Genomic DNA, 9,953 nt, shown 5'->3' on the forward strand with positions numbered 1-9,953 from the left:
GATCATTTATTTCATGTCGGAAAATAGCTCTCATTGAGCTAATGTTTTTTGTTAACACATACCCGACTTAAAATAAAGATTCTTGTACCTCGTATCTTGTATGGCGTCTGTCATCAGACGTTGTCTTTATATATATGTGTATTACCTTTAAGATATTGGAATCGAAAACGAAACTTAAGTTACACAATCAGTGCCGTAGCTAGAGGCGTATTTTAACCGAGGCAGAAAATTTTCCGGGGGGGGGGGGGTAGGTCCGAAAATGTGTTGGTTCCTAGATCATCTGTGGTGTGCTCTGGGATGTTTTCTGTTCAGTTTCAGTAGTTATTTTACCAAACTGTTCATTATATTGTATGAATATTGTATGATTGACAGTGCCGTAGCCAGTCTTGATAGGTATGCTGAGTAGTGCGTCCTGGCACGGACTTATGGTTAATAGGCCCGTGGTCCTGGGCCACACATTCGGCCATAAAACAGATAATATTATTGGCACTTTGTAAATAATTCTTCTATGTCCGGGAGAATCCCACAATCGCAAAATATCCGTGCGGTCTATTGGAATGTTTGTTTGAATAAACATTAAAGCCAACCCATCGAGTCGAGTGTCTATCATGGTTGATCGCGTCCACGATTTGAGTCTTCTTAAAGCAGTGAAACTGCGTTCAAACAGGAACCCACAGGTAAAATTAACTGAAAAAAAATGCAATGATGTTGGGCAAATAGTTTTCGTCGCACATTTCAAATCCTTCTTTGAGACCCAGTTGTTTTAATGTTTTCATTTGAGTGTTTCCATCTGATAATTTTGGTTGCAAATTTGCTTGTCATAGGAAGATCGTTTGAAATTGTTTGTTTGCTTTTGTCTTCAATGTCAGGGTGGCATATTTCCTGAAACAAGCATTAAATAGAAACGTGGCGAGTGTGTTATAGCTTAAATATTTTTTTTTGACATTGTGTATTTAATGTCTACTGAGCAGTAATTATTGCAGCTACATGTATTGTTCTGTTTCACTACAGTATATCAAGAGCTTGATAAAATATAAATTCAGTTGCATGTACTATATTTCTATGACATGCACATTCTAATTGTTTTTGTTGTTGCGTAAATGCTTTATTTATCATTGAAATATGTGTTGTAAATACGTTCTGCTCTTCATTATTGGAGGGAATAAAAGTATATCTATCTATCTACACGTAAGGTGGTTATGTTTTCCATATTAAACGCCATCCAATTATTCAGGAAAACGAGAAGTAAGGTGTTGAATTACGTGGTATAAAATGGATAGAAGTGATTATGCTTATAATGGTCCAACACTGATTATTTTACCGGAATTTGTCCGGTGATTTCGTGTACCAACGATCCGTGGTTTCCCTGGCACTACAATAGTTTTTTGGTTGGAAAGTTTTTCATCATATGTGCTTATCCAGTCCATTTTAAGAAGTTAAAATTGCAAGCCTCGCGGTTTTGATCTTTTAACCACCTCCCTCTAAGAGTAATTCCTCGTAGTGAAAGTTTTATAATAACTTCAATTATGGCCATACTTAAGAGCATGTCTGATTTCGATTATTTTATCGGAATAAGCTGTGCTCATCGAAACATTTATTGATTCCGTTTTTCCTGTATAAACTGTATAAACATCACATTAGCGCATTCGGAACTCCTCGGCCATTTTATCGAAAACAACCTCGGATGTATTTGGACGGTTTACATACTCAAAAAGTGGTACGTTTAAGTCCGCTGCAAATAGATCGGGTTGTTATCTTATTAAGCAGTTAAAGTTTATGACTTAACTCTTGGGAATCTTAATTATGTTTGCAATAAAACACTTCACTGGCAATCAATTTAAACTGAGATCGATAAATACAATTCTTAAACACTACATTTAATGAATGATATTATTCAAAAATTTACGAACTACTTCAACTGATGTACCGGCATACATCCGAGGTTGTTTTTGAAAAAAATGGCCGAGGAGCTCCGAATGCACATTAGCGTTTACCACATCAATGTGTTTTAGAACAGTTTTGACTTGGTAAGATACCCTTTAGCCCTAACATTATTTGTCCAATGTTTGAACCTTTAGCCCCAACATCATTTGTCATCATGTTAAACAATGGTGTACAAGTAAATTCTGTGTGTCTAACATCTGTTTGTGCAAACACAAAACAAGGTGTACAATAAACACCATCTTCACTACTGGTACCGGAAGACCGTAGCCAGGTAAACTGCATCTCCCAAGTATTGTTGAACTTTCTCTGTTTAATTGCAGGATACTTGGATAGTTTATTAACATTGAAGTTAAGAATGTTGAATATCTCTTCATCTGACATGTGTCTCCGACGTGAAACCAAAATTGCTAAATCCAGACAAACACCTGTATGGAGTAAAACACTGGAGCATGCAAAGTAGTTACGACATGAGGTAATAAATACCGCTGCTGTCTGCTTTCGACTTTAAATTTTGCGTCACAACGACTCGTTTTTATAATAAAGACGTTTTATATATAAGAAATACTAGTTAAATACAGTTCTCCACAATGAATCGTTGTCAGACCTTTAAAAGTATCACTTTGTGTAAGTCGTAATGTAATGATTTTGTAACCCTTACGTACATTGACCGTCAATCTTCGCAATGAAGAGGAGCATACCACTAGAAATGTGCCCAGGTCTATCAAAAACCCAGAAGCGATCGAGAAACAACCGATTCTTGCTCAGTATAAAGCAATGTCTATAATTGTAGGCTAAATTTCATGCGGAATCGTTTGAACAATAGCGCGCGAGCAAAAAATATTGCAGTACAATTTAATACATTGAACAGAGTCCGACCCGACAGAGCTCAATTACAGCGAGGATGGTGCCTCAACTTGCCTCAGCGTCTGTTGCTACAACATTTTGCATAATAAATTGTACATAGTTCTGTTATATTGTAGTGGTGTCTCGAATTCAGATGCAAACTTTTATTATTTTTCATTGCCCTTTTATGTATTTTCGGTGTGCCTCAGTGTGGCTACGGCGCTGAGTCAATAATTAAAGACAGGCTTTAACTGTATATGCACGATATGCAGACTTAAAACATACTTTAAGTTGAAAGTAGGGACTAATACCTGATTCCATATTTCTGCATACTTTCATGAACATGTATGAAGAACATTGCAACTCTATAGTAATTTCTATGATGATCAAATAGCAAGCCGAAAAAAGATGATACAGAGGCGTTGTTACTGAATGCGAAAGTGTCAATAATAACTAAGGATTCTATAAAAGCAAGTCTTTTAAGACGCCAAATAATCACATTCACATAGAATATGTTATATAATGTCATTAGTGTTTAACTGACTTAGCTGACATGTAAAAGTTCTTTAAAACCTTCTGTATGTTAGTGCATATGCACCGCTTTCTGCACACTATATTTCGGATTTTGTTATTGGCGGAAGGCATGAAGCGCGCGCGCGCGCGCGCGCGCGTGTGTGTGTGTGTGCGTGCGTGCGTGTGTGTGTGTGTGAAAACCAGCAGCCCAGCTAGCCAATTGGTTAGAGGGATGTGCTATTGTTCTGGTATTCATGTGTCCAGCCACCACACTAGGTACTTTCACTACCTCCAAGGATGTCTTTATTGGTGTCAGAAAAGAAAGAACCGCGCGCCAGAATTACCCTTAAATGTAAATATGGGGAAAATTATAGAGTGTTTGGATAAGAAATCCTACATGTCCGGAAAGCTCAGTTGGTTCGAGCAGTTCTGGGTTGAAAGCCAACACTGCATGGACACACTTTTCCTCACAGAATATCCTTGAGATAATAGTGCTACGCTAATTCACCAGTCAATATTGTAACCATGGCCCCCAGGGTCAGAGGAATAGCCGGGACTTTGACTTTCGGTCCAGCCAACCCCGGGTAAAATCCCTGCCCTGCGGGAACGAACTGATGGTTAAATCCCGGTCAAATGCCCCCGCACCTCAGAGAATCTACATAAGGCCCAATCTCGGCTTAATTTGGCGCTATGACAAAAACATGGCCCTTTTCCCCGGCTATCCCTGGTATTCCCCCGGACCTGGGGGGGGGGGGGGTACAATTGACTGGTGCATGACATAGTGTTTACGGTAATAACCATCAAATGTATCAGAGCAAATTGGATACTATAAGGAATAAGGTCTTCGGGTTGATGAAATATGTCGTCTGAAAAACTGAAGGAGACTATAAGTTGAATATTGTGGCAGATTATTTGGTCATAATACATTCACTAACATCTTTATGCAATATTGAAGCAAAATAATTCGCCATAATCATTTAAATAACATCCATTTGCCTTTTAAAAATGTGTGTACCTGATAATGGGAGGCATCGAATAATGGACCAGTTTGGAATCGCTACGTGAATACGATGTACGTTGGAATCACCTGCCACAAGCGCACTGCCAAGACATCCACTTGAACCTGCAAAGGAAGAAAACACACGCTCCTCGACCTGGATGTGCATCTCGACAGAAAATAAAATATAGACAAATACTGTTGCGAAATCAAATGACGATTCACAATACAAGCGAAAACGCGATGAATAATTCTAGGAACTTAAATCAGTCACAATTATATTAAAAAAAGGCGCGAGTAGTATTTTGATTTAAAGTTTGGTCAGCGATGATATCTAAGCAAGCTTAAATCTCAATTTCAATCTCAAGAAATTCGAATCGAATCTCTCTCGTGAGCTTTTCGTGACAGAAAGCATCAGTTTCCGGGTCATTTTACAAAATATGAAAAAAACATGCCCCCAGTGCGTCGTTAATAAACAAGCGAATTAATTATGGTTTGGCTCTTATATTACGCGAGATTGGGCAAATTGCACTAAATTAAAAAATGCAAATTATAATAAAACTGAATTTAAATACGTTCATAATATTGCAACGTTAATGTTAATTTGAAATTAAGCCGCAGAATCTAAACTTGATTTGGAACCGAGTGGTATAGATTTACAATATAGATAATTACGGAGGAAATGGAAATGTGTTGACTGTAGAAGAGACTTCACCTACTACCTTTTTAACAGCGTCCTCGACCAATATCGGGTTTCATTGATTTAACCCACAATCGCAGTAAACTTGCGAGATCAAAGCAATGTTCATAATTATAACCTAATACATACAGGTATATCAGTCACTGGTACGAACTAGTTCATTTTCTTAAACAACATCAATTTCCATAACATATTCTTTAAGTCATGACAAGAACTCATTGGTTACAGTTTGGGGCCACTCAAAACAGTTTGGCTTTGAACGGAATAGTAAAAAAATCACGCTTGTCGGCCACCTACAACCTTTTAACGCTTTCAGCGCATGGATTCTCTTTAAATATGTCTCCAGTAACCCACATCTCTTAACTTTGAACACAATTTATTTCTTTAGAAAATACTAGGGTAGTTTAAGTCTTTCCCGTAACACACATTCTTCTGAACTCTGAACACAATATAGCTCTATAGAAAAAACTAGGGCAATAAAGATATTGATTTATTAGCATGTCCCGTAACACACATTCTTCTGAACTCTGAATACAATATAGCTCTATAGAAAATACTAGGGCAATAAAGCTATTGATTTATAAGCATGATCCGTAACCCACATTCTTCTGAACTGTGTTCCAACTTTCCAATCATAATAATAAAATATGTGAACGTTTAATATAAACAACATGTTAAAACCACAGCACGAGACCCAGCCCTCGATATTCAACATGTGTTGTTGCAATTGGCAAAAGTCAATTAAAACTATTAACTTTGAAGTATCGGTCATTTCTCCGAGGTTCTCAGTATCATACAAAACTTTGGCCCATTAAATAATGTAATGACATAACATAGGTGAATTAAAAGTCATGTCCTGTGCTTAAAAGGGAATAAAATACATTCACATTATTCCGCTGATCAATTGTCTATGGAAACTAAACAGTTGTCTTACCAGAGGAATTACAAACAGTCGCGGTTCTTCATGACCAAATCCAAAATTGGAAGATTTAAATTCACCCTTAAAGTGTGAACAACATCCCATTTTTGATTTTACCAAAAGGAATATTAATGTTACGAAACAATAAATACTTCCACGCAGTATTAAGAAATGTCCTTTTTATTCTACAGCATTAGTTACAATAAGTGCACCCCGGATAAAGAGACATAACATATACTAGTACGATCATTTTAAACAACTTGCTTCAATAAATCGAAACAGAGGTATCTAAATTGTCGTTAGAATATGACGTATATGTTCAGCCAATAAACGGCCTATCAGACTGTATTTCGATTTTCGCTAAATCGTATTAGTTTTAAACATTATTATAAAATGGCAAAGAACAACGTTAAAAAAGAAACAACCACGTTTATCCAAATTTAAATGCATGATAATCATCTACTGCATATTGATGATTAAAAGATTCGTATACGGCAGAATATAGCACTATTCTGTTCTGAATACATGTATGGCTTAACTTTTACGAAGAATTATTCAGATAGTTCATGTTGATGGTCCATCGCATGACCCCCCCCCCCCCCCCCCGGGAAAATGGCATTGCTTTTATGCATTTGTCATGAAAAAGTTATCCATTTAAATGATAAAAGAAATCATTGCGGAAAGTATGAAACGATATAACTTTTAAAACATGTCCTTTCTACTAGCCACTTTTAAGGTAATATGGGTTGGTATGCCGTATTCTTATAGTGAACATTTGTGCCAGGTTATTTTATGATTTTGAAATTCATGGCAAAGATGCAAGCCTAGGCAATTTGACAGTTGACCCTTATGTGTGACCTCGACGTTTAACCTTCTGACATGGATCATGCACGTGACAACTTGACTTCTCGTAGTGATTGACCATTCACGTCGAATATTTCAAAAACAACAGCAATACAGCGCTCTTAAAAGAAGACATACAAATGATAAATTAACTATTTGCTCTTAAGTCTTTTTGAGAAATAAATATTCACCTTCCAGCCAACTCACCCATCCAACCACTTACTTTATATATATATATAAAGTAAGTGGTTGGATGGGTGAGTTGGCTGGAAGGTGAATATTTATTTCAGCGGAATAATGTGAATGTATTTTATTCCCTTTTAAGCACAGGACATGACTTTTAATTCACCTATGTTATGTCATTACATTATTTAATGGGCCAAAGTTTTGTATGATACTGAGAACCTCAGAGAAATGACCGATACTTTAAAGTTAATAGTTTTAATTGACTTTTGCCAATTGCAACAACACATGTTGAATATCGAGGGCTGGGTCTCGTGCTGTGGTTTTAACATGTTGTTTATATTAAACGTTCACATATTTTATTATTATGATTGGAAAGTAGGAACACAGTTCAGAAGAATGTGGGTTACGGATCATGCTTATAAATCAATAGCTTTATTGCCCTAGTATTTTCTATAGAGCTATATTGTATTCAGAGTTCAGAAGAATGTGTGTTACGGGACATGCTAATAAATCAATATCTTTATTGCCCTAGTTTTTTCTATAGAGCTATATTGTGTTCAGAGTTCAGAAGAATGTGTGTTACGGGAAAGACTTAAACTACCCTAGTATTTTCTAAAGAAATAAATTGTGTTCAAAGTTAAGAGATGTGGGTTACTGGAGACATATTTATAGAGAATCCATGCGCTGAAAGCGTTAAAAGGTTGTAGGTGGCCGACAAGCGTGATTTTTTTACTATTCCGTTCAAAGCCAAACTGTTTTGAGTGGCCCCAAACTGTAACCAATGAGTTCTTGTCATGACTTAAGAATATGTTATGGAAATTGATGTTGTTTAAGAAAATGAACTAGTTCGTACCAGTGACTGATATACCTGTAATGTATTCGGTTATAATTATGAACATTGCTTTGATCTCGCAAGTTTACTGCGATTGTGGGTTAAATCAATGAAACCCGATATTGGTCGAGGACGCTGTTAAAAAGGTAGTAGGTGAAGTCTCTTCTACAGTCAACACATTTCCATTTCCTCCGTAATTATCTATATTGTAAATCTATACCACTCGGTTCCAAATTAAGTTTAGATTCTGCGGCTTAATTTCAAATTAACATTAACGTTGCAATATTATGAACGTATTTAAATTCAGTTTTATTATAATTTGCATTTTTTAATTTAGTGCAATTTGATCAATCTCGCGTAATATAAGAGCCAAACCATAATTAATTCGCTTGTTTATTAACGACGCACTGGGGGCATTTTTTCATATTTTGTAATATTATATATGTAACAGTTTTTTTAACCTAACCATTTTAAAGGTATCTCTAAATCATTTTGTGGAATGAGGCCATTAGTAATTCTTTTAGCGTTTCACTCTCAAATATCACCAAGTACTTACATAGTTACTTAATTAGTTTAAAGATATACAAACATAAATAACGAACAGAGGTTTATTATTTTTGTGTTGTCATGGAATCTTACGGGCATTCCCCAGTGCAAAAGTGGGCGGTGAAGGTCAAACATTAAAACGTTTGAAAAGTTCATGTTTTATTTAGTTTTAGGAGTAAAAAGTACATTCTTGGTGACATGCTTTGGATATACGTAAGGACTTAAACAAATTTTACAAAAGAAGGTTGTATCAGATTTTGGATAAAAAAAACTTCACATTGTTTCAGAAAAAAAACTGTCGACATTATTACTTTGTGTCTGTGTAAATATGCCCGAGACTACCTTATCAACAGTGTCTTGAGAGTCCTTAATGATATCCTTTAGTATAAGAAAGTTTTCAAAAAATAATGAAAAGTAGTGAATGAAATTTATTTTCTGGTTACAAAATGAAAATCTTTTCTTTAAAAAAATAAAATAGCTGCAGTCAACACAAAGCCTCAAGACATTGTTGATTGGGTAGTTCAGATAATTTTGACTCATAAACATAATATTATTCATTTTGTATTAAGACATTTCCGGAATAACTTAAGTGCTTTTTAATTGGAAATCTCATAAAATCTGCTTTAGTAAAAAAAAATTCAACTCCATATTACAGCTTCATATGTTGCAACGAATATATAAATTATGCTTACTTAATATTCAACAAGACAAAATAAAAAAAAAAAAAAAAAACATTTTTAGTCCTTCAAACGACGTTTGCATTGTGGCCCGGTCCTTAACACATATCATAATCTATAGTTCAAATATCAATTGACGACAGCAGAAAGTAGTAAGTTTATGTTCTTCTTAATTTTAAAAGAAATGATATAAAAATTAAAATTTTGGCCTCTGACGCTTTAAAAATCTCCATTGAAATAACACAGATTTGCCTTAAGATTTGCTTTTCTGTTCGGAGACCTATTAACAAACTATTCTCTTTATTCAGTTATTTAAATTGAGAAGTAATGCATGACTTGGATACACATGTGAAAACATTACTGGAGTTTCTAGCATTTCCCATCATTTTGATGTCATAAGCCTGAGCAAAGTTATCGAAATAAAAAGGATACTAAATTGTGGATTGTGACATTTTCTGGAAGGCGTTGTTTGTATAAACAGCTTTGATTATTTTGGAGGAATACATTTGTAGTTTGTTTTATTAACAATGTAATAACCTACTGAAAACGTGTCGTCATCTATAAAATAAGAAAGGGCAACACAATTTAGTTTTGTGTTTGTTTTAGAAAAAAATCATTTGAAAGTTGTAGGTTTTTTAATTATAACATTTTGTCCTTTTTTTTGGATATATTTTAATTCACTTTGAATCACAGTGCGGAAATCTACTGTTATACCATATTTTATCTGACGTTGAAAACTTAATGAAATCATACATATAAGTGTACTTTTTGTCGCTGATATGATGCAATATATCCTTCTTGAGCCTTTGACTGTTAACTTTTCGATTATAAGACCACATGCCAGAATTGATCATAGAAACATTGATCAAACAACGTGCCTATGCAATGCACTACGTCGATTTGGTGTTGGTCCACCCAACAATGTCGAAATGGAGTTCGCAGTGAAACATTTA

Source organism: Mya arenaria, chromosome 14 (assembly GCF_026914265.1).
Source record: "Mya arenaria isolate MELC-2E11 chromosome 14, ASM2691426v1".
Taxonomy (NCBI): domain Eukaryota; kingdom Metazoa; phylum Mollusca; class Bivalvia; order Myida; family Myidae; genus Mya; species Mya arenaria.